A 26,306-nucleotide genomic window follows, 5' to 3' on the forward strand; every position below is an offset into this window, starting at 1 on the left:
AGTCTTAATAATAATATTATAATTTATAGCTAAAGAGACATATGATCAAGAAACTGTTTTATTTTACTTTTGTGACTGTGATAAACATACTGAGGTCCTCCAAATAGTACCTAGCAGGCCAAGAGTTTGAAACCACTGCTCCTAGCAGTGCAGCTAGCATTTAATAGGCAAATGCCCCACCCCCCAACCACCAGGTGAAAGAGTTCAGCTTCCTAATTAAAACTGCTTTCAGTTCAATGTGAATTGCACTTCAGACCCTTCTGTTCTCTTGCTCCCTCTGGTGCTTCTGGAGAAAACACCAGTTTCAGGAGTTTCTGTTTTTCTCAAAGCTGGAATGTATCTAACAACCTCAACCAGCTCTGCTACCTTAAGGACACTCCTAGCAGGCATACCACAATATATTGAGATCTTTTTGAGTCTGTCCCCTTACACCAGGGGTCTCCAAAGTCCCTCCTTGAGGGCCAAATCCAGTCAGGTCTTCAGGATTTCCCCAATGAATATGCATGAGATCTATGTGCATGCACTGCTTTCAATGCATATTCATTGGGGAAATCCTGAAAACCCGACTGGATTTGGCCCTCAAGGAGGGACTTTGGGGACCCCTGGCCTAGCAAATCCAGAACTGGTTTTGAGCCAGCTCAACAAGCACCTGAGCTCAGAATTAGCCAGAACTAAGAGCACACCTGTACTCCAGCACAGGCAGTTAGCCACTGAGAGAGAAATGGGTGGGGTTCCTAGTTGCAGGCAGGCACACTGGAGGAACTCAGCAGGGAGAGAGAAAGAGCCAGACCTTCTCTGCCAGGAAACAGAAGTGCACCAGAGCCTTATACACAAAAGGAGGTAGAGACTCCTCCTGCCTGTTTACCTTTTTCTAAGCAGCAAGTGAAAAGCAAGGTAACAGGACTACAAATCCTATCAGGCCGAGGGCAGAGAATTCCTAAAGCCAGGACTGGAATTGTTCCATTGCCTAGCAAATCCAGAACTGGTTTTGAGCCAGCTCAACAAACACCTGAGCTCAGAATTAGCCAGAACTAAGAGCACACCTGTACTCCAGCACAGGCAGTTAGCCACTGAGAGAGAAATGGGTGGGGTTCCTAGTTGCAGGCAGCCACACAGGAGGAACCCAGCAGGGAGAGAGAAGGGAACCAGAAATGCAGGTAGGACCTTAGGATTGGGAAGGTTTTGTTGAGGACTCCTACAGAAATGAAAATTATATAGAAATGAATGAACTCACAGTATGGCAGAAATTAGTAAGGATTTTTTGTATGCTGCTGACCCTGATTTAATGGAGTGGAGCTAAGGAACAGTAGAAAAAGTTTGGAGTTTATCAAGAGGAAATTGTTGGTGAATGATTCCAGACTAGACGGGCAGTATTATTTAAAGCCTCTGGCTGAAAGAAGGTTTTTTTTTTTTTTTGCCCCTTTGTTGCATGGCACTTGCACAGCCTAAATCCAAGCAGGACTGAGTTTGTTTTTCTGTGATACTGTTTGGGGCAGTGCATGAAATTTGGTTACCTAAGGCACTGCTGGTCAAACGACACTGAAGAACTCTTTATTCAAAATCTAGTGGGATTTTTGTTGGGGGGGGTTTATACCAAAATCTACAGGGCCAGTACAGATCCCAACACCTCTGGGGGTATTTTGGTTAATAAAACCCCAAGGTGGATTTTCCCCAGCAAAAGGACTGACAAGAAGTCATAGCAGAATCTGGTCGAAAACAGTGGTTGGGCCGGGAAGGGCCTAGCCCCATTTGGCAGGAGAGCCTCAGAGAAGACCATTAAAAAGGCTGACATAGAAGCCAGTGGATGGCAACAAGCCAAATAAAGGAAACAAATAGATTGGTTTTGTTTGTATTTTGTGCAAGGACTATTGTTTGCTTGTATTTTTTGAACTTACATTTGAATTGCTACTAACTTGAGTTAAATGCACCAAGTCTGGGGTGAAATAAAGATTTGTGGCAAGTGTTTTGCACTATTTTTAGAACTTTATTGCAGTCCTTCCCAATCGTGGTCTGTGTGAATTAGGGTATTGGCCCATGGACAAGTCCAATCGGCCACGCCCGGTCACAATATGAACATGCTATGCCCAGATTTCACCACATCTTAGTAAAAGGACTCCTTTATGTCCAATAAGTTGTTCTCTCCTGAATGCTTTTAACAATGTGGGAATAAGTTAGCGTTTCCACCTGGCTCGCTGCTAAATTGTCTCATATCTGCATACTGCTGTCAATCATATGCTCTCCCCACAATCCGTCAGCCAGACATTATTCCAACAGTACACTCAAGTTCAGGGGTGGGCAACTCCAGTTCTCGAGGGCTGGAATCCAGTTAGGGTTTCAGGATTTCCCCAATGAATATGCAAGAGATTTATTTGCATGCACCGCTTTCAATGCATTTTCATTGGGGAAATACTGAAAACCCAACTGGATTCCAGCCCTCAAGGACCAGAGGTGCCCATCCCTGCTCTAGTTGCTGATCCCTAATTATCCCAGTACCTGACATTTTTTTACTGTCTGTGCACATAAGCATACTGATGATAGGACTATTTAAGGCAAGGGTATCAAAGTCCCTCCTCGAGAGCTGCAGTCGGGTTTTCAGGATTTCCTCAGTGAATATGCATACGGTCTATTAGCATACAATGAAAGCAATGCATGCAGATAGATCTCATGCATATTCATTGGGGAAATCCTGAAAACCCGATTGGATTGTGGCCCTCGAGGAGGGACTTTGACACCCCTGATTTAAGGGATCTCAAAATAGTAGCTTCTTTCTCTGTCGTTATGCCCCGCCCCTGTGAGATCCTATAAATGTGAGTGATGCATTATTCAACCTTAAACTGTAGAATGTGCCAATCTCTTCTCTCTTAACTGTTTCTTTTTTTTTTTCAGCTGTGATTACCTTTCTCTGTCAGACGCAGACTTTTGGAATTCACTTCTGATTATGTAAATATAAAAATAAAGAGCAACTGGGAAGAATGCCTTCTTTAGGGACTTCATAGAGATTGAGGTAATTCTACAAACTTGTGCCTTGAGCTTTGCACCACTTATGTGCATCGAAGGTGGCTTTAATTGGTGTTTTCATGCATAAGTGCATCAGGTGCTATTCTATAAATTAGCACCAAGTCCTACAGCAGGGGTGCCCACACTTTTTGGGCTTGCGAGCTTCTTTTAACCAAGTCAAAATGATCTACCAACAATAAAAATTTAAAAAGCACACTGTACACAGAGAAAATGTTACTTATAATTTATATTCGAGGGGGAGGGGGTTTCAAAGGGGTCAAGGCAGATGACTTTAAAGTATGCAATGTCACCTCAGTAACAACTATACAAAAAAAGACAAATATACCCCCTCCCCTTTTACTAAACCACAATAGCGTTTTTTTTAGCGCAGGGAGCTGTGCTGAATGGCCTGTGCTGCTCTCAACGCTCATAGGTTCCCTGCGCTAAAATCCACTATTGCAATTTAGTAAAAGGGAGCCATAGTGCAAAAGATAGACAGCAGATATAAAATTGTCATAATGGACACATTTTGATCACTAAATTGAAAATAAAATCATTTTTCCTATCTTTGTTGTCTGGTGATTTCACGAGTCTTTGGTTGCACTTTCTTCTTCTGACTGTGCATTCAATCTTTCTTCCTCCTGCATGCTTCCTCTCCTACAGACCTCATTCCAACCAACATCTCTCTCTGTCCCTCCATGAGTCCAACTTTTCCTTCCTCTCTCCCTACCTGCCCCCTGCCACCCGACACACTCCATTCCCTCCCCTGACTTTTTCTTCCTCTCTCTCTGCCACCTTCCCTTTCTTTCTCTCTCTGTCCCTTCTTTCTTTCTCTCTCCCTGCCCCTCCTTTCTTTCTGTTTGCTTTTCTTTCTCTCTTGTCTGTCTACAGAGAAGGCAGCACTGTTAGTTGGTCAATGTAGGAACAGCAACTTGTTTAATTTCAGGAAGCATGAAGCTCTGTGTCTTTCACTCTCCCTGTCCCCTCCCCAATCCACTGTCTTTCTTTCTCTCTCCCTGCCCCCTCCCAAACTGCCACCGCCACCAAATTCTCTCTGCTTCCCTGACGAGTAAAAGCCAGGCCTGTGCATCCATTGCACAAGCGTTCCCTCCCCCCATCGCCAATTCTGGCGTCAGAGAGGAAGTTCCTGGCCAGCCAGGCACCGATTGGCTGGCCCGGAACTTCCTCTCCGATGTCAGAATTGACGTCATGGTGGTAGGGGGGGGGGGGCAGGCCTGGCTTTTGCACATCGGGAAAGCGGGGAGCATACAAAGACAACGCGAGTTGATCATGAGATTGCGTTGCCCTTGCGATCTACTGGTCCATCGCAATTGACCTTTTGGGCACCCCTGTCCTAAAGCATATAATTCCAAAGTAGACATAAACATGGGAGGTGCATGGGCAGACTTCTACTGTATGCCTCATATTACGTCAGTCACTAAGCCCACATTACCCCTCTCCTCAAGTCACTTCATTGACTCCCTATCCATTTCTACATACAATTCAAACTCCTCTTTCTGCCCAGGCACTCTGCTCGTTGGGTAAATCTCTCTTATCTGTACCCTTCTCCTCTACAGCCATCTCCAGACTCCATCCCTTCTCTGCTGCACTGTATGCGTGGAACAATCTGCCTGACTCAGAATGTCAGGCTCAGTCTTGGGCAGTTTTCAAATCCAGACTCAAAGCCCACTTCTTTGAAGATACTTTAAATTCCAAACTCCAAGCCGCCTTCTAAGCACCAATATCTGTCATATTATTCTCTCTGTAATTCCCCCACCTGAGCACTGTGTATTGAAGCACCTTCTTGTCCAGTTTGTTTGTCTTGACTAGATCATAAGCTCTTTTGAGCAGGGACTGTTTCTTCTGTGTTTTGATGTCCAGTGCTCTGTATGTCTACTAGTGCTCTAAAATGATTATTATTAGTAGTACGATGCCAACGAACAAGGGGGAATTCTTTAAATGGTGCTCCAAATGGACACACAAATATTCAATGCTGTCATTCTATAAAGGGCACTCACCTTTTATTGTATAGACCAGTGTTTTTCAACCTTTTTTGGGCAAAGGCACACTTGTTTCATGAAAAAAATCACGAGGCACACCACCATTAGAAAATGTTAAAAAATTTAACTCTGTGCCTATATTGACTATATATAAAGTAATTCTCTTGAATAGGAATCAAATAGACACAAAGAAAGTATTTTATAATTACTTTATTATGAAATATTAAGTAAACAGAATAGTGAAAAATTATAAAATACTTTATTCAGTGCGAAACCTGGGCCTGTTTGGCTGAACACAAAGCTGATATTCTGGCTGGAATCGAAGAAAGACACACACGTAGCTCTTCGTCAACAGCTCTCAGTCTCTCTCTGTATTTGGTTTTTATAGCATACAAAAATAGACAAATATACCCTCCATCCTTTTTATTAAACCACAATAGCAGTTTTTAGCGCAGGGAGCTGCGCTGAATGCCCAGCGCTGCTCTTGACGCTCATAGGCTCCCTGCGCTAAAAACCACTATTGCGGTTTAGTAAAAGGTGACCATATTGTAAAATATAGACAGCAGATATAAATTCAGAACTGTGCATAGTAAGTGAAGGGAAGTTTTCATCTCTGGGAATTTACCCAGTTAACTATTAAGTTATTTGGGCAAATTCCTTTGAAAACTGTGGGAATACTGCCTCCACTTTGCTAAATTTAAAATAAAATCATTTTTCCTACCTTGTCTGGTGATTTCTGGTTGCACTTTCTTCTTCTGACTGTGCATCCAATCTTTCTTCCCTTCTATCAGCCTGTATGCTTTCTCTCCTCCACACCTCATTCCCTCCCCCAACTTTTTCTTCCTCTCTCCCTGACCTTTCTTTCTTTTTTTCTGTTTCTCTTCTTTCCTTCTGTTTCCCTGCCTGCCCCCTTTCTTTCTTTCTCCCTGCCGTTCCCCAAGCCACTGCCACTGCCGCTGCCATCGGGGAACAGGACCCACCAATGGATAACAGACCCCAAAGCCGACGCGGACGCATGCTCTCCCTGATGTCAATTCTGCAATCGGAGAGGAAGTTACGCCCAGCCAGGCAGCGATTGGCTGGCCCGAACTTCCTCTCCGACTGCAGACTTGACGTTGGGGAGAAGAAGACTTATCGGCTCGATAGATTAGATCGCCAAGACAAAGTGAGTCCTGGGTGATCGACTCACTTTGCCTTGGCGAGCTACTGGTGCCCCTGCCTCGGGCCCCCTGTCAGCTCCGGGCCCCTGAATGCAGGACTTGTAGTACTGCCCTGATGGCGGCCCTGCGGCACACCAGGCAACATCTCGCGGCACACTAGTGTGCCGCGGTATAGACCATGGTACCGATTCCCACACCTAACTTTAGGCATCAGACTTTCATCTGCTGAAAAATGGTATAAATGCTGGCATCGTCTTCAAAAATAGGAGCAAAATACACCGTATAGTTCCAGTCTAATTTACTCTCAATACTTCAATCCCAGAACACTATTCATTTTTCAACAGAAACTTTTTTTCCAATTTACTTAATCATAAACCATGTTCTTAAAAATATATTAAATCAGGCAATATATTATTGTATAGTGCTCAGAAAGCATCTAAGTGACAAAATGGTCACCAAACTGACCAGATGACAACTGTATGCATGAAGATATGACCCTCCCACACTCCCCCTCCCCCCTCATCAAAAAAAATATCTGAATGAAACAGTCCATACCCGTGTCTAGAACAGCAGCACCTGGAATGGGAAAGCCTAGTAGAACTCCACACAGGTGTCTTACGTGGCCAGGTGCGTAGACTGGTGAACCATAGAGAGGAGAAATCAGACCCATAAGCCACTCTAACCACAACATTAATGGTGGAAAGTGTGAGCCCACCAAAACCCTACTGTACTACTATATAGGTGCTACCTGCAGCCATAAGGGTTATTGTGGTAGTAAACAGGTGGGTATAGTAGGTTTGGGGGTAGTTTTGGTGGGCTCAGCATAAATTATAAGGGGTATATGGTGAGATATATATCTGGCACCCTTTATGTGAAGTTCGCAGTAGTGCCCTCTAAGGTGCCCCACCACTTTATTTGCATGTTTATGTGGCCAGTCCATTACAGTGCTTGCCCTTCCCACAACTAAATGGTGCTGATTTGGATGTTTCTAACTTGGACGTTTTTGTGGTCAAAAATAGTGAATAAAGTTAGATGTCCTGGTGGTCTAGATACTCTGACAGCCAAGACATCCAAGTAGGCAAGAACAGCCTTACTGAGTCAGACCAATGGTCCATTCTCATGGTGGCCAATCCAGGTCCCTAGTACCTGACCAAAACCTAAGGAGTAGCAACATTCCAGAATCCCAAAGAGTAACAAAAGATTCTAGAACCCCAAAGAGTATCAAGATTCCATGCAGAATCTCCAAGAATAGCAAGATTCTGGAACCCCAAAGAGTAGCAACATTCCATGCTTCTGATCAAGGGAAAGCAGTGGCTTTCATGTCTTTCTCAATAACAAAGACATGGGGACATCTTGTTCCAAAATGGATGTTTCTTCACCTCCGACTTTGGATGTCATGCGGGAAATGTCCAAAGTCAGACTTAGACGCCCCATTGAAAATGGCCCTCCATGTCATAGTAACATAGTAGATGACGGCAGATAAAGACCCGGATGGTCCATCTAGTCTGCCCAACCTGATTCAATTTAATTTTTTTTTTTTTTCTTCTTAGCTATTTCTGGGCAAGAATTCAAAGCTCTGCCTGGTACTGTTCTTAGGTTCCAACTACAAAGCTCATTCCAGCCCATCTATACCCTCCCAGCCATTGAAGCCCTCACCAGCCCATCCTCAACCGAAGGCCATATTCAGACACAGACCATGCAAGTCTGCCCAGTACTGGCCTTAGTTCTTCAATATTTACTATTATTTTCTGATTCTAGATCCTCTGTGTTTATCCCACGCTTTTTTGAACTCTGTCACCGTTTTCCTCTCCACCACCTCTCTCGGGAGCGCATTCCATCACCCTCTCCATAAAGTAGAATTTCCTAACATTGCTCTTGAATCTACCACCCCTCAACCTCAAATTATGTCCTCTGGTTTTACCATTTTCCTTTCTCTGGAAAAGATTTTGTTCTACGTTAATACCTTTCAAGTATTTGAACGTCTGAATCATATCTCCCCTGTCCCTCCTTTCTTCTAGGGTATACATATTCAGGGCTTCCGGTCTTACCTCATATGTCTTCTGGCGCACACCTCGTATAATTTTTGTTGCCCTTCTCTGGACCACTTCAAGTCTTCTTGCGTCCTTCGCCAGTGAGGTAAGACTTCTTTTGGCTGAACCCATGGTGGTGGTAAAGGCCATTAATAATAAAAACTGTTGTTTGAATTGTTTTTATGTGCTTGATTTATATACAGTATGTTTGATATGACTAACAATTTTTATATTACTGTTTCTATTACAGTTATTTCAGGTTTACCCAGCCCAATCCCTGTTAGATGGGAATAGATGTCAAATCATCTGTATGTAAAAAAAAAAAAAAATAAATGTTTGGACACACTAACACTAATTCAGCTATTGTTTGAAATATCCTATACCAGTCTTGAGTAACCCCGGAAGGCAATAGAATAAAGCCATGCACATCGTAGGCATTCCCTCCCACTTCATTAGGAACAATCCCTTATATGGGAACTTAGATGTTGTACATTGAATCGTCGGCCACTTACTTATAATTGCAGTCCCTCTCCCTTTTCTTCCTATCCTAGGGGAAGTATAGATGGAATACATCTTAGATAAACCCTGAGTCATATAACTATCTTCCTCTTGTTTCTTTTTTTTTTTTTTTTTAATATCTTTATTCATTTTGAAGCCATAAGTAAGTGCAACATATAATACAATCATATTACACTATAAAAGCACTTAACTACAATTAAAATTGTAATCTATGACAAATAGATAAATCACCCCCCCCCCCCCAATTATATACAAAAAGTACACTCAAATTAAGAAATTAAAAATATATTCCAACCCACCCTAGACCACCTTCCTCTTGTTTCAACCATGTTTCCATTAAAAAAATCAAATCTCTCAGGCTTTCTATAAGGTCCATGCCCATATATAAGGTCGGTAGTCTGTCTATGAGTGGAAGGAGGGAGAGGATGAACAATGAAAGGAACAGGGAAGCTCATTATTTTAGTACTACTCAAGGACTATTCTATTGTCTTCTAGGGCAGGGGATAGATAACATACAGTAGACTTCACTGGCATTTTATTCCATCGCCACTATCAAAAGTTGATATAATGAATTCACTCTTGCTTGAAATGAAATAATGCGTTCAATAGCTCCCTGGCTCTACGATAGGTTTTTCTTTGTCTGCTTCATAACAGATTTTTTTCAGGAGAAGATATGTCTATTGACTGAGTTACCAGAGCACAGTGAGGTGTCTGCACTGAGGCGTATCTTATTATTCAAAAAGACTTCCGGAATAAAAGGAGAGAAGAGAAGAAAATCAGCCTCAGCTTGGGTAACATGCTACACAAACTCTGTCTGTTTAGCTTTGTGGTAAACAGAGCATTTTTCTCCTAATTCCCGCTATTTGACTCCAACTGCCCTCTGCTGAATGATAACACATAGTTTAACTTAGTGGCCTCAAACTCAAACCCTATGCAGGGCCACATTGTGGATTTGTAGGTACTTAGAGGGCCTCAGAAAAAATAGTTAATGTCTTTTTACAGAAATGGGAAAGAAGGTACCAGGCCTCGAGGCAAAGCAAAATCAACAAAGAGAGGTTCTGGAGATGTCACATCCAACCTGTGGTCATTGAGCCTTTATTTGCAGTTTGTATCAAAGTTTCATAACAAGTCTTAAAACAAATAAAGTTCCAAAACAACGAAGTCCCGAGTAGGATCCGAGTTTCGGCGATACCATCGCTTTCCTCAGGGGCCAAATTTGAACTTGCAAAGCTCTGTAAACTGTGTGTGTGAATGCGTTGGTGTCTCTCCATCCAAAAAGAAGCACTTATCTTCCCCAAGCCATTCAGTATCTTTAACATACTTCCCTCCTCCCCCACCCCCGGTTTGACATCTGTCATTTGTTTCCATCCCCCACCTCCTTGGTCCTTTAAATTTGCCCTCAATTCTCAACATCACCAACAGCAGCAGCAGCTGTGGGCAGTCCATGGGGGATTTCCTTCTTTTGTACCACCCCTCTGGAAATAGGAAGTAGAATCAGAGGAGGTGGAATCGGTAAAAGGAAGGCTTGTGGACCACCCAGAAGTCATCTGCTTTTAGTCTTGTGGCTGCTGCTGCTGCTGTTGCCAGTTCCATTGAGAATTGAGAGGAAGTATAAAGAACTCTGAGGTTGGGAGCATATGGCAGATGTTGAATAGAGGAGGGGAGAGCAAGAATGGCAGCGAGTCAGAGATGCCAACTGGGAGGAGAGAGAGAAGGAAAGTGAATGAGATGCCATACCATAAGTGGGGGGGGGGGAGGGCTAAATGATGGAGAGATAGTGGAACCTAGGGGCAGGGAAGAAAATGTTGATACCTGTGGGAGAAGAAGGAAGAGGGAGAAATACTGGACCCCCATGGGAGAGAGAGGGACATTTGCAGAATTCCTAGGGAGAAGGGCAGGAGCAAAGGAAGCCAAAGGGAGAGATGATGGAGATGGGGAAGGACACAGAGGATGATAGGCATGTGAGGAGGACTGGGGACACAGAAGGGTGATACTGGACAGGGCAAGAATACAGACACAGAAGGGAGATGCTCAGCAGGGATACAAGATGGCAAATAGAAAAAGAGACCCTGGTTAGAGAGTTAAGAGAAGACCAAGGAAACCAGAGACTGTGATCAAGACAATTAGAAAAACAAAATAACCACATGATAACGGTAGAAAAAATTTTATTTTCTATTTATTGATTAGAATAAGTCATGTTTTAGAATGTACATCTGCAAGAACTGGTTTTAGTCATGACTGGAGGTAAATGTCCAGCTGAGCGGTTTACGTTAGTGAATTGACATTCTGCTTGTTAAGATCATGCAAGTTTAAAGACTTTTTGTCTCTGGTAATGAATGGAACAAAATCATTTTCTTTTGTGATAATCTATATATATATAAAATCGGATGTATGTATGTTTCAGCATAACTCTAAAACGCATGGAGAGATTTCAACCAAACTTGGTATACAGGACATATTACTTACTATCTGGAGGGAAAACCTCTGTGGGGTAGGAAAGGATGACGTGTAAAAATGATCATAAATGACAAGATATTGCTGTTTAATGCATAGTTTTGGCAGCGTAACTCTGAAACGCATGGAGAAATTGCAACCAAACTTGGTATACAGGACATATTACCTACTATGTGGGGAAAAAATACTGTGGAGGTGGGATGGGATGATGTGTAAAAATGATCATAAACGACAAGATATTACTGTCTAATGCATAGTTTTGGCAGTGTAACTCTGAAACGCATGGAGAGATTGCAACCAAACTTGGTATACAGGACTTATTACTTACTATCTGGGGAAAATACTGTGGGGGGTGGGAAGGGGTAACATGTAAAAATGATCATAAACAACGAGATATTGCTGTCTAATGCATTATTCTGGCAGCGTAATTCTGAAACGCATGGAGAGATTGCAACAAAACTTGGTATGCAGGACATATTACTTACTATCTGGGGGGAAAATACTGTGGGGGTGGGAAGGGGTAACGTGTAAAAATGATCATAAACGGCAGATATTACTGTCTAATGCATAGTTTTGGCAGCGTAATGCATGGAGAGATTGCAACCAAACTTGGTATACAGGACATATTACCTACTATCTGGGGGAAAAATACTGTGTGGGTGGGAAGGGGTAACGTGTAAAAATGATCATAAACGGCAGATATTACTGTCTAATGCATAGTTTTGGCAGCGTAATGCATCGAGAGATTGCAACCAAACATGGTATACAGGGCATATTACTTACTATCTGGTGGAAAAATATTGTGCGGGTGGGAAGGGATGACGTGTTAAAATGATCATAAATGACAAGATATTGCTGTCTACTGCATAGTTCTGGCAGCATAACTCTGAAACGCATGGAGAGATTGCAACCAAACTTGGCGTACAGGAAATATTGCTTACTATTTGTTGGAAAAATACTGTGGGGGTGGGAAGGGGTGACGTGTAAAAATGATCATAAATGACAAGATATTGCTGTCTACTGCATAGTTCTGGCAGCATAACTCTGAAACGCATGGATAGATTACAACTAAACTTGGTGTACAGGAAATATTGCTTACTATTTGGTGGAAAAATACAGTGCGGGTGGGAAGGGGTGACGTGTAAAAATGATCATAAATGACAAGATATTGCTGTCTACTGCATAGGTCTGGCAACATAACTCTGAAACGTATGGAGAGATTGCAACCAAACTTGGTGTACAGGAAATATTACTTACTATTTGGTGGAAAAATACTGTGGGGGTGGGAAGGGGTGACGTGTAAAAATGATCATAAACAACAGATATTACTGTTTACTGCATAGGTCTGGCAGCATAACTCTGAAACGCATGGAGAGATTGCAACCAAACTTGGTGTACAGGAAATATTACTTACTATTTGTTGGAAAAATACTGTGGGGGTGGGAAGGGGTGACGTGTAAAAATGATCATAAACAACAGATATTACTGTTTACTGCATAGATCTGGCAGCATAACTCTGAAACGCATGGAGAGATTGCAACCAAACTTGGTGTACAGGAAATATTACTTACTATTTGTTGGAAAAATACTGTGGGGGTGGGAAGGGGTGACGTGTAAAAATGATCATAAACGACAAGATATTGCTGTCTACTGCATAGGTCTGGCAGCATAACTCTGAAACGCATGGCGAGATTGCAACCAAACTTGGTATACAGGACATATTACCTACTATCTGGGGAAAAAATACTGTGGGGGTGGGATGGAGTGACGTGTAAAAATGATCATAAACGACAAGATATTACTGTCTAATGCATAGTTTTGGCAGCGTAACTCTGAAACGCATGGCGAGATTGCAACCAAACTTGGTATACAGGACATATTACCTACTATCTGGGGAAAAAATACTGTGGGGGTGGGATGGAGTGACGTGTAAAAATGATCATAAACGACAAGATATTACTGTCTAATGCATAGTTTTGGCAGCGTAACTCTGAAACGCATGGCGAGATTGCAACCAAACTTGGTATACAGGACATATTACTTACTATCTGGTGGAAAAATACTGTGGGTTGGGAATGGGTGAAGTGTAAAACTGATTATAAACAGATATTACTGTCTAATGCAGGGGTCTCCAAAGTCCCTCCTTGAGGGCCGAATCCAGTTGGGTTTTCAGGATTTCCCCAATGAATATGCATGAGATCTATGTGCATGCATTGCTTTCATTGCATATTCATTTTGGAAACCCTGAAAATCTGACTGGATTCGGCCCTCAAGGAAGGACTTTGGAGACCACTGGTCTAATGCATAGTTTTGGCAGCGTAACTCTGAAACGCATGGAGAGATTGCAACCAAACTTGGTATACAGGACATATTACCTACTATATGGGGGAAAAATACTGTGCCGGTGGGATGGGTTGATAGGGTGACGTTTAGAAATGATCATAAATGACAGATATTACTGTCTAATGCATAGTTTTGGCAGCGTAACTCTGAAATGCATGGAGAGATTGCAACCAAACTTGGTATACAGGACATATTACCTACTATCTGGGGGGAAAATACAGTGGGGATGGGACGGGGTGAAGTGTCAAAATGATCATAAATGACAAGATATTGCTGTCTAATGAATAGTTTTAAATGAGTGAAACTGGCTTCAATTGATAGACTGTCTACAGAGAGAAATCAAAAAATATTTTGTATTACGCTCATAGATATGAAACTCCTGAAAGGGGTGACTTCCCCTCACAATGAGAGTTTACCTTCCAGTCATTGCGAACTTCAAATAAATGATCACTCTCTGAGACCAAAGTAAATTGAATGTATATTCGTTATAGCTTTGTAAACCTGTTTCAATAAATATTTCTTCTTCTCTTAATTATAATTTTCTTAACTTGCAGGTAGACAGAGTAATTAAATAAGCACTTCACTTATAAGAACATAAGAAGTTGCCTCCGCTGAGTCAGACCAGAGGTCCATCGCGCCCAGCGGTCCGCTCCCACGGTGGCCCATCAGGCCCATTGCCTGAGCAGTGGTCCTAGACTATTTTTCTAATCTATCTCTACTCCTATCCCTATCCTTAATTCTTATCTGTACCCCTCAATTCCCTTGTTCTCTAGGAACCTATTCAAACCTTCTTTGAAGCCATGTAACTTGTTCTGGCCTATCACAGCTTCTGGAAGTGCGTTCCACATATCCACCACCCTCTGGGTGAAAAAGTACTTCCTAGCGTTTGTTCTAAACCTGTCCCCTTTCAATTTCTCTGAGTGCCCCCTTGTACTTGTGCTTCCCCATAATCTGAAAAATCTGTCCCTGTCCACTTTTTCTATGCCCTTCATCAGCATTTCCACATTGAATTTCTGTTTTGGAAGTTTCAATTTTATTGTATTCTCCAGAATGTGAATGCAACAGAGTGACGTCAACACGGAAAAGCACGCTTAGAGCCTCCCCTTTCTTTTTAAAAGCAGGATCGGATGTCAGCGTTTGTTTCAGTTGAAAATTTTTTTACATTCTAAAACGGTATGTAATAGATATGTGCTTTTTATCTTCATGTGTTGCCAACGACTTTGTTCAATTTGCACTGCTATGTGGGCATGAACATCTGTCTACTTAGCGTATGCTGTTTTCTAATGATTTATTTTATTTTTGCATTGCAGATATGACCACAATATCACGGAGATTGATGACACTGTTTCTCCACAGAGAATTTTGTAAGCGTTTAATCGGGTCTCCTGAAGCAGATTCCAAAACGGGGCCATGTTGGGACCTCTGAACCATTCATAAAGATAAGTGAAGTGCTTATTTAATTAATCGGTGATATCTCTGTCTACTTGCAAGTTAAGAACATTAATTCTTGTCATTTTCTCTGTTCATTTTTTCAGTGCTTCCAGAAACCGCGTCGAGCTCTACGAACGTGGAGATGATGCGGTATACAAACCTAAGGATTAGATTAGATTAGTAATCCTCACTGTGGGGACCTTTTAAATGGTGCAGACTTTACTGTGTGAAAGCTATTAGTGCAGAACTGGGGTATTTGGATCTGGGGGTTTGCTCAGAGAATCGGATAAGGAGAATCATATTGGGGCGGATTCTGCTCTGGAAAGGGGAATTGAATGGGGGGTGGGACTGGATCTTGGAGGGATCAGGAGTCTGCTCTGGGGGGAGGATCAAATCATGAAGGAATTGGAAGTCTGCTCTTGGGGGAGTGGATCATGGAGAGTTCAGGAGTGTGTGCTGGGGAGATTGGATCATGGAGGGATCAGGGGATCTGCTTTGGGGCATAGGGATCGAATCATGAAGGTATCAAATTTAACCGCTGTAGAAGACCTGTACTGGGCTGTCACCGTGTTGCACGTTTGGGCTCCCGCACTCTCTGCCAATGCATATAACATGGGAAGCATCTGTCTGTCCTGTATGCTAGGAATGCCCCCTGCATTTATTGTATAGGCGAGGCCCTTAGTGCATCCTAACTTTTGCAATTAAGATGAAGCAAGTGCAAAAACTTATTATATTTTAGTCATTGGACAGCAATTGGAAAAGAAAGAAAACACATTTTGAAGCCTGTTATTGAGAAAGGCATGGGGGAAGCTACTGCTAGCCCTGGATCAGTAGCATGGAATGTTGCTATTCTTTGGGTTTTGGCCAGGTACTAGGGACCTGGATTGGCCACCGTGAGAACAGACTACTGTGCTTGATGGCCCATTGGTCTGACCCAGTAAGGCGATTCTTATGTTCTTTTGTTCTAAGGCCGCAATTATAAGTGTTCTAGAACTCAAAAGTAATATAGCAGCACAAGGAAGCTTATTTAACAATCAAGATTTCCTTTATTACCTTGGTCTACATTCCTTCATACATAGAAAAAGCCACTGATGAACAGATGTGTCATCAAAGACACTATTACTGTATGTCTCATTCAGTATAAACAGCATTTTGCTTTCACTGCTTTCATTAAAATAGCATTAAAATGCTCTCTATAACAGTTCTGCGTAGAAACATGTGTCAATATAACACTAACTTTTCCATAGATTGAATGGGAAATAGATATTAGGCCTCTCATTTTTTATTTTTGGCTGGCAAGAGCTTTCAGATGAGACCTCCCAAAGGATCCCAGAACGGGTTACAAAGGTACATTCACAGTATAGAAGGACAAAATTATTGAAAGACATTTTTGGCAGACATAGCTTAAAAGAATTTGCGGCATTCGTAGAAGATATTACATGGCATAGCATAGATTTAGGACAGCATTCACTGTACTAACAGAACAGAACATAATTGTAGTAAGGTTTTAGTGTTGTAAGCGAGTACATGATTGATGGTCGGCAGTTTAGGTCCCATTAGTAGCGTCGGTCATTATGGAGCTCGTGAGTAGCGTTGGACATTAAGGAGCTGGATTTGTGAAGAGGAAGGTTTTCACGGCCTTCCTGAAGTTCCATAGATTGGGGATGATGTGCCAAAATCTGGGTATAGACTGTGAATAAGAGCGTTTGCGGGCTGTTAAAGTTTGAGTGAACAACCACATAACCTCTTGGGTTGATGCGATTCACAAAAAGTAAAAATACTGGACAATCCCAGCAATCTACAGATTAGACATTAACCTTTTTTTAATTCTCTAGAAATCTTGTGAATAGTATCGATTTTAATAATTTTCTGAAATGAATGTAAGAACAAGACCTTAGGAATAAAGAACATAGTTCCCTGTCCCAGCTTGCCGCCTGGTAAGCAAGTAGGCGCTGTTGGAACGTTTTTGGAGTACAGCTTTGAACCGGAGGAAAAATCAAAGAGGCAGAATACTCGTAACTCAGCAAATTGCCAAGGCAAGAAAGATTGGGGGAGAAGAATCAGTTGTCTGGGACCCATATAAACCACACAGATTTATCAGGAGGTGGGTGGGAGAATAACAGTCTCCTTTAAACCCTCTATCTGAATCCTACAAACCCAGGAAAAACTGAGGGAAACATAGAATTGGAGCCTGAATAGGATGCCCTGCTTCTACTGGCTCAGAACAGATGGAATATATAGAACAAGGTATTGAACTGAGCTAATAGGTCAATAATCCTTTCATATATGGATTGATTGAATGATTTCTTTTTTTATTTGGAATTTGTTAGACCACTACATTACATTACATTACATTACATTACATTACATTAGTGATTTCTATTCCGCTTGTGCCTTGCGGTTCTAAGCGGATTACAAGTTAGAGGACTGGACATTTCCAGTAGCATTGCAGTACATGTAATCAAGAGTGTGTCCAGTTACAATTGTTAGTCTGGACTTTTCCAGGAGAAATTGATAGCAGGAGGGATAGTGATAGGTTGTTTATACGAATAGAGATAATACTGTTCGGATTCAGGGTATTGCTGGTGGTGGTGATGGAGGTGGTCGTGAGAACATTTTCTAATACTTTTGTGAGGTTATGATGATGGGAAGTGTTTTTTGAAGAGATGAGTTTTGATTTCTTTTCGGAATACTTTAATGTCTGTAGATTTGGTCAGTAGATTGGTGATGGTAGTATCGATCTTTGCTGCCTGTGTCGCTAAAAGGCTGTCGTATAGTTTCTTTCGTCGTGTTCCTTTGAGAGGGGGGTGAGTGAATAGGCTCTGAGTTCTCCTTAGTCTGTGTGAGAGGTTACGGTGTAGTCTGTTATTTAGGTAGCTGGGGGCTGTTCCATGTATTACTTTGTATAGTAGACAATAGAATTTGAACTGGGATCTTGCTTTTATTGGTAGCCAGTGTGAGTCTAGGTATGCTTTGGTGATGTGGTCATATTTGCCGAGTGAGTAGATGATTCTGAGGGCTGTGTTCTGAACTGTCTGTAATTGTTTTATCATGTAGTTTGGGCATGATAGGTATAGGCTGTTACAGTAATCTACAATACTTAGTACTAGGGATTGTACTACTATCTTGTATTGATCTTTGTTGAAGAATTTTCTTATTTTTCTTAGGTTACGTATTGTGAAGAAAGCTCTTTGGATGATTTTGTGGATTTGAGACTGCATTGTGCAGTTTCTGTCTAGTTGTATTCCCAGGATCTTGAGTGTACTTTGCATTGGGTACTTGATTGTATTTAGTACTAGTTCTGTGAGAGATGGTTTTTTTTTCCTTCTCTAGTAGTAGGAATTTAGTTTTTTCCGAGTTCAGTTTTAGTTTATGACTTGACATCCATTTCTCTACCGTTTCCATTATTATTTTCAGGTGGTTTGTGGATAATGGGTCTTGAATGTTAAAGGGGAGGAGGATCCGCGTAGCTGAATGATACTGTGTTTAGGGCGTCTAGGGTTATGCCTAGGGATGCTATGAAGAGGTTAAATAATATGGGTGATAATGGTGATCCTTGTGGTACTCCACATGGGTTTGACCATGGGTCGGATATGTGCTCTTTTGATTTGACTTTGTATGTTCGTGTTTTGAGGAAGCTTCGGAACCATTTGTGAACATTACCTGAGATTCCTATTGCATCTAATGTCTGGAGTAGCGTGTGATGGTCAACTAGGTCGAATGCCGCAGAAAGATCGAGTTGAATGAGAAGCAGCTTGTTTCCTTTGCTGAGATGTTGTCGGACAATGTCTAATAGTGATACCAGTAGAGTTTCTGTGCTATGGTTGGATCTGAATCCGGATTGTGATGGATGTAGTATGTGATGGTCTTCAAGGTAGTTGGAGAGGTGTTGTGCGACAAGGCCTTCTGTTATTTTAATGTATAGTGGGATTGAAGCGATTGGTCTATAGTTTGCAGGATTATCTATAGGACCTTTGGGATCTTTTAGGATAGGTGTAATTATGATTTCTTCTAATTCCGGTGGGAAATGACCTTCACTTAATGTTGTTTGCAGCCATAGTGTGAGGCTAGCTTTAAATTTGGTGGAAGCTGTTGCTAGTAAGTATGAGGGACAGTTGTTTAAGTCACATGAGGATTTGCTGTATTTTTTGTAAAGCCTGTCCAAGTCTGACCATTGTATCTTTGGGAAGTTTGTCCATATCCTGTCTGCTGGGATTGCTTCATCTGTTTTGGGATTGATTCGTATTTCTTCTATGTTGGTTCTTGAGTTGTTTAATGTGGATCTGGTTGTGATGATTTTGTGTTTGAAATGATCTGCTAATTGGGTGGCTGTGGGAGTTTGGTTTCCTTGGGTGGCGAGAAATGGTTTGGTATCAGTGAGATTTCTTACGATGTTAAAAAGTATTCTTGTGTCTGGTTTTTCGGTGCTGATGAGTTTGGAGTAGTAGTTTTTTCGTTTTTCCTTCAGTTTGGTATTGTATTGTTTGATTAGGATTTTCCATTCATCTTTGATGTGATTGTGTTTTTGTTTTTTCCATGTCCTTTCTAATTGTCTGCATTTTCTTTTTAGTTGTAGAAGTTCGTCGTCGAACCATTTATTAGATGGTCTGTCTATTTTGTTTTTGTTTTTTATTGGAGCTAGTTCGTTTAGTGTAGATTCACTGAGGGTCCGCCAACTGTTTATGAATTCTTTGGGGTTATTGGGGTCGATTTCGGGGTCTACTGTGTTCCAGAATGTGTGAGGTTCGATTTTTCGGTCTGATCTTGATGAGTGATTTCTTTGGGATGGGCTTGTTGTTATTTTGAGCCCAATTGATGGTGAATGAATATTTGTAGTGATCTGACCATAGAGTAGGGTGCCAGGACCCGTTTGAGATGTAGATGTTTTGTTCGTTATGATTTGGAGATGAATAAGCTGCTATATCGAGTTGATGACCTTTTTCGTGTGTGGGTTCTGGGTTGAGAATTTGGTAGGATAAAGTGTTGAGGTATGAGAGTATATCTGTTGTTTGTTTGGATGATTGATCTTCTAAGTGGAGATTTAAGTCTCCGAGGATCAAGTTATGTGTGGAGGAGAGTGAGTTCTGGAAGATGAATTCTTCAAGTTCTTGTTTTGAGGTGTTCCATTTACCTGGTGTAATGTAGCAAATAAGACAGTTCAGGTTTCCATTGAGTGATTTGTCAGATATTTGGCAGGCTAGCAGATCTAGATAAGGGGTGGAGTGCTTGGTTAGTACGTCGATGTTGAGATTGTTTTTTGTTATGATTGCTAGACCTCCTCCTCTTCTGTTTTCTCGACATACTAATTCAAGTTTATATCCTTTGGGGCAGAATTCTGTGATGCTTGGATCTGACTCAGAGGTGAGCCATGTTTCGGTTAGGAAGAGACAGCCTAGATTGTCTTTGGTCAGCCAATCTTTGATTAATTCTGCCTTTGGGCTGACAGATCTGATGTTCATATATGCGCAAGCAATTGTAGTGTATTTTGTGGTGGGGATAGTGGTTGTATAGATGATAGTTCTTGGTGAGGTTTGGTATTTTTGTGTGTTTGAGTTAGGCTTTGGTGGTGGTCTTTTTCCCCAGATGGTGGGGATGCTGGCTTGGCTGGATATTGGGCATGGAGTTAGCGTTCTAGTGGTATGCAGTTTTCTGGTATGTTGAACAGGTCTGTGTGTTGTTGGTAGGATAGGGATGGTTTGTAATTGGTAGCCTGTGGTTTTCCATTTTGCTATAAATGTGGCAATTAGTATGAGGGCAAGGATGAGGTTGGGTGTACGCAGTGCCATTTTTTTTTTTTTTTTTTTTTTTGTATTTGTGAAGACTGAGGTTTAGTAGTTATTTGAGATGATTATATGAGTGGATGTATGGGTTTTGTTCAGAGTTCGCTGGAGAGGTGGCTGGAGAGGCAAGGGTTCTAATAAAGAGCAGAGTCCTCCTGCTTGCACGGCGTCGGGCGGAGGAAGGAGGGACAAGATGGCAGAAACTTCCTCCTTCCTCTGCCTAGGAAGTCGCTGGGAGGGGGGAGGCTTTCGGTGGCCCTCAAGGGCTGAAGAAAAAATCCGACTCAAAAGTCGGGTTGCGTCGGTGATTCCCGGTGGCTGGAAACGGCAGGGGCTCTATGAGAGAGCAGAGTCCTCCTGCTTGCACGGCGTCGGGCGGAGGAAGGAGGGACAAGATGGCAGAAACTTCCTCCTTCCTCTGCCTAGGAAGTCGCTGGGAGGGGGGAGGCTTTCGGTGGCCCTCAAGGGCTGAAGAAAAAATCCGACTCAAAAGTCGGGTTGCGTCGGTGATCCCCGGTGGCTGGAAACGGCAGGGGCTCTATGAGAGAGCAGAGTCCTCCTGCTTGCACGGCGTCGGGCGGAGGAAGGAGGGACAAGATGGCAGAAACTTCCTCCTTCCTCTGCCTAGGAAGTCGCTGGGAGGGGGGAGGCTTTCGGTGGCCCTCAAGGGCTGAAGAAAAAATCCGACTCAAAAGTCGGGTTACGTCGGTGATCCCCGGTGGCTGGAAACGGCAGGGGCTCTATGAGAGAGCAGAGTCCTCCTGCTTGCACGGCGTCGGGCGGAGGAAGGAGGGACAAGATGGCAGAAACTTCCTCCTTCCTCTGCCTAGGAAGTCGCTGGGAGGGGGGAGGCTTTCGGTGGCCCTCAAGGGCTGAAGAAAAAATCCGACTCAAAAGTCGGGTTGCGTCGGTGATCCCCGGTGGCTGGAAACGGCAGGGGCTCTATGAGAGAGCAGAGTCCTCCTGCTTGCACGGCGTCGGGCGGAGGAAGGAGGGACAAGATGGCAGAAACTTCCTCCTTCCTCTGCCTAGGAAGTCGCTGGGAGGGGGGAGGCTTTCGGTGGCCCTCAAGGGCTGAAGAAAAAATCCGACTCAAAAGTCGGGTTGCGTCGGTGATCCCCGGTGGCTGGAAACGGCAGGGGCTCTATGAGAGAGCAGAGTCCTCCTGCTTGCACGGCGTCGGGCGGAGGAAGGAGGACTCTGCTCTCTCATAGAGCCCCTGCCGTTTCCAGCCACCGGGGATCACCGACGCAACCCGACTTAAGTCGGATTTTTTCTTCAGCCCTTGAGGGCCACCGATGTACAACCCAAGTACTAAATATGGTAATAAGCATGTAACGCCCCCCTTCAGGTTGGCTCTGGGTCCAAGGCCCGATCTGGCTGGAGTCTGCCAAAAGCAGTCTCTGTTGGTCCCTCACTTGGTTAGCGCTCGGGGCCTCCACCTGGGAAAAAGAAGTGTTAGAGAGTGGGTTTGCCCCCTTTTCGCCCCCCCCCTGGAAAAATCCAAAACAGCTTCTGTGAACAAGGTTGGTGAATAAATTAAACTTATTTATTTGAACTATGTACATAGACCTAATCACAAAACAAATTGTCAGGAATAGCTTTCAACAATTCCAATACTTCTACACTTAAACCAGTATTTGTGCAGTTAATTCAAAGGCGTTTATATACTATTCAGGTATTCATATCCGTGGTTTATAGTCTCTTGAACCTTTAATTCTCAGTTCAAATTCAGCATTTCCAAAACCTTTTGTGCCTTTCTGTTCTAACTGCCAATACTGTAGTTGTAGGCTCCTCTCAAGTTTCTTGACTTAGTCACTAGTTGGGCATGGCTGTGTACCTAGATCCCTCTTTCTAATGCCTGCCCCTGTGGAAGCCTCTTGGTGGTTTTCCCTTAGCTCTGAGGGCCCCAGCCCTTCAAAGAGTACTCCACTTCTGTCTCTCGTCTCAAGGGAGCTTTTTCTCTTGTTGGGCCACTGGTGCCATTTGCACCCCAGTGGCTTGGCACTTCCGTTGGGCTACTAGTACCAATCTACACTCCAGTAGCCTTCCTCTTTTTTGAAAGGAGTTTCTGGAGTAGTTCCTTGCTGGAGTCCTGGTTACCAGCCCTCCTATTGGTACACTTCCTGGGCTTGCTTCCCCCCAATTTTCTCCCTCCTTTGAATTCATGGGGAGTGGATTTCCAATTCCCCCTATTCTGACTCAGCTCTGCTCAGTTCATGTCCCCATATTCCTTTGCACCCACAAACTTTATTCCCACTCATGAAAAATCTCTTAAAATGCATAACATGTCACCCAAGTATCTGAATGTTCATCCCTCAGTGCATAATTTGCATAGGGTATTAACCAAACCTTTGTGCAGCTCAGCCATGTGAGTTTCATAAATTAGATACAATTCTCCTGCAGTCAGATAAATGCTAGACAGAAACCCTTTTTTAGTTTTTAACACAGACACATAACTGGTTTTAAATCCACTGTTCTCAAACACCCCTTTCTAAGCTCTGTCAGAAACCTACTCCCAAGGAGGGTTTCAAGCATATACAGAAACAGTTCTAAGTCTAATCCCAGACAACAGAAACGGGAGAAATGGGTACATAGTAAAAAAAATACCTTGAAAACAAATGGAATAGAGATATTAAACAACAAAAGGTAGGGGGAGATTTTTTTTTCTCTCTCTTTCTGCTTGGTGGAAGGTGGTAGCATTTTACTATGCTGTTCTGCTGGAGAAGAGAAGTAGTTTAATGATCAGCACAGTGGATTGAGAACTAGCATAACTGGGTTCAATTCCCATGATAGCTCCTTCTGGCTCTGAGCAAGTCACTTAACCCTTTAGGCTGGGCGCGATGGACCACTGGTCTGACCCAGCAGCGGCAATTCTTATGTTGCCCCATGCACAAAATATCGTATTTTTTTTACTCCATTTGACACACATTTTCCTCCCCAAAAGTGAGTGGAAATAAGGGTGCATCTAATGGAGTGAATACCCAAATTGCCCACCCCCTGTTAACTTATTTTAATGCTGCCACCCTCCCTTTCTTGCCGTCCCTCTCCCCATCCCCACCCCGGGCGTGGGACCAGACAGGCAATCTGGTGTGCTGCTATGCCGTGAGAAAACAGAAGAGGAGGCAGCCGCATCTGCCATTCACAACGGGGACCAGGCAGCCAGAAACCCTTGTGTGCCACTTTTAGCGAGTGAGGCGCCAGAAGGTCAAAAAAGGTACACGCGCGGGGGATGGGGAGGGAGGCCAGGGCTTTCCTGCTGCCTGTCCCTACCTACCCGCCCTGTCCCTACCTACCACTAGACTACCAGAGGGGGGACAGGGTGCAGAGCTTTGGCAAGGAGTAGGGTTGGGTGCAGAGCCTGGCAGGGAGGATTTGGTTCAGAATGGGGTTTTTTCCTTGTTTTCCTCCTCTAAATTATGATCAGGTGCGTTAATGGAGTGAAAAATACAGTAAGTACCTGTAAGTAAACTGCTTTGAATGTAACCACAGAAAGTGTAGTACATCAAATCTCATTCCCTTTCCTAGAGGGAGTTATGCGTATACTTCAAAAAAACCTTTTCTCATGTTATAAGACTTGATTACCAAAAGACTCTGTGGTATTTCAAATATAAAACTGTAATATCGGTGATGTGTCAAAACCGCGCGCAGACAGAGCCGGGCCGACAATCGCGCGCAGGACATCAATTTGAAAGTGCTCTGAGGGTGTGTGTGGGGGGGTAACACCCCCCCACACACACAACTTAGTAGTGTTGGTGTTGCTGTTGGGGGGTGTGGGGGGGGAAACTACCCCCCATTATAGAGGAAACTCCACCCCCAAACACTCCCCCCCCCCCCCCCCCCCCCCCCATCAGCAACGCCAACACTACTAACTCTGTAACAGAACGACTGCCACGGCACTGAACTTCCAAAAAGGGAACAACGAAGGGATGAGAGTCATGGTGAGGAAGATTAGGAAGAGAATAAGCATTGTAAATATCCTAGAGCAAGCATGGTCCCTTTATAAGGACACAGTCACCGAGGCGCAAAATCTGTCTACCTCGTGTCAACAAGGAACTGGCTTAGCTCACTGTAGCAGTGAAGGAAGCGATCTGAGATAAGAAGACTTCGTTTATGGAAAAGGACAAAAATGGATGAAAACTGGAAAAAGCACAAACATCAAAACAAGTGCCATAAGGCGGTAAGAGGGGCCAAAAGAGACTATGAGGAAAAAATAGCCAAGGAGGAAAAAAAATTTAAGCCGTTCTTTTGATATATTAAGGGGAAACGACCCGCGAAGGAAGCAGTGGGGCCGTTAGATGACCATGGAATAAAGGGAGTACTAAAGGAGAACAAATCCATCACCATCAAACTAAACGCATCTTTTATATCTGTATTTACCAAAGAGGATATATACAATATATCAGAAGCTGACAGGCTATACATAGGAACTGAAGACGGGAAACTGACAGGGTCGACGGTCAGCCTAGAAGAGGTACGCAGGCAGATTGATAGGCTTAAAAATGATAAATCCCCGGGCTCGGATGGCATCCACCCGAGGGTAATCAAGGAACTGAAAAGGGTTATAGCTGAACTGCTTCAACTAATAGCCAATCTGTCGATCAAATCAGGAAAGATTCTGGAGGACTGGAAAGTGGTGAATGTTACGCCGATCTTCAAGAAAGGTTCGAGGGGAGATCGGGAAACTACAGACCAGTGAGTCTGACTTCAGTACCGGGAAAGATGGTAGAGGCGCTGATAAAGGACCGCATCATTGATCACCTTGACAGACACAATCTGATGAGGACCAGCCAGCACGTCTTCAGCAAAGGAAGATCTTGCTTGACAAACTTGCTGCACTTCATCGAGGGAGTAAATAGGCAATAGACAAGGGTGACCCTGTCGACATTGTATATCTAGATTTTCAGAAGGTGTTCAACAAGGTCCCGCATGAACATCTACTTTGAAAAATTGCGATCCATGGAATTGAGGGTGATATCTGCCATCATCTATTATGTTACTATGTTACTATATACTCACATGGATTAAAAACTGGTTGGCGGATAGGAAAGAGAAAGTGGGGGTAAATGAACAATACTCGGACTGGAAAAGCATCACGAGTGGAGAGCCACAGCGTTCAGTGCTCGGGTCCGTGCTCTTCAACATATTTATAAATGACCTGGAAATTTGTACGACAAGTGAAGTGATTAAATTTGCGGATGATACAAAGTTATTCAGAGTAGTGAGGACACAGAAAGATGTCTCGTTGTAGGTCTTCGCAATAAACACACTTGAGGAATGGGCCGCGAAATGGCAAATGAGGTTCAAAGTGGAGACGTGCAAGGTGATGCATGTTGGTAACAAAAATCATATGCACAAATACAGGATGTCTGGTGCTGTACTTGGAGAGAGCCCAAGGAAAGAAACTTGGGAGTGCTTGTAGACAAGTCATTGAAGCCGTCCGCGCAATGCGCAGCGGCGAAAAGGACGAATAGAATGCTAGGAATGATTAAGAAGGGGATCACAAACAGATCTGAGAAGGTTATCATGCTGCTGTACCGGGCCATGGTGTGCCCCCACCTGGAATACTGCATCCAACACTGGTCGCCGTAC

General features: G+C 43.2%; 1 long non-coding RNA gene across 2 annotated transcripts in view; it reads left to right on the forward strand.

Annotated features, from left to right (window-relative positions):
* The first annotated feature begins 755 nt into the window (after window positions 1-755).
* The window catches only part of LOC117348655, a 62,804-nt gene continuing 37,253 nt past the window's right edge, over window positions 756-26,306 (forward strand). Inside the window, exons 1-3 of one of the 2 annotated variants that reach the window (XR_004537024.1) lie at window positions 756-894; window positions 2,887-3,004; window positions 8,176-8,293. This is a non-coding gene — a long non-coding RNA (uncharacterized LOC117348655). Of the gene's footprint in view, window positions 895-1,037; window positions 1,158-2,886; window positions 3,005-8,175; window positions 8,294-26,306 lie in introns of those variants that run through there. The other variant, XR_004537023.1, reaches the window with a different exon arrangement.

The sequence above is a fragment of the Geotrypetes seraphini genome, chromosome 14, assembly GCF_902459505.1.
Source record: "Geotrypetes seraphini chromosome 14, aGeoSer1.1, whole genome shotgun sequence".
Lineage (NCBI taxonomy): Eukaryota > Metazoa > Chordata > Amphibia > Gymnophiona > Dermophiidae > Geotrypetes > Geotrypetes seraphini.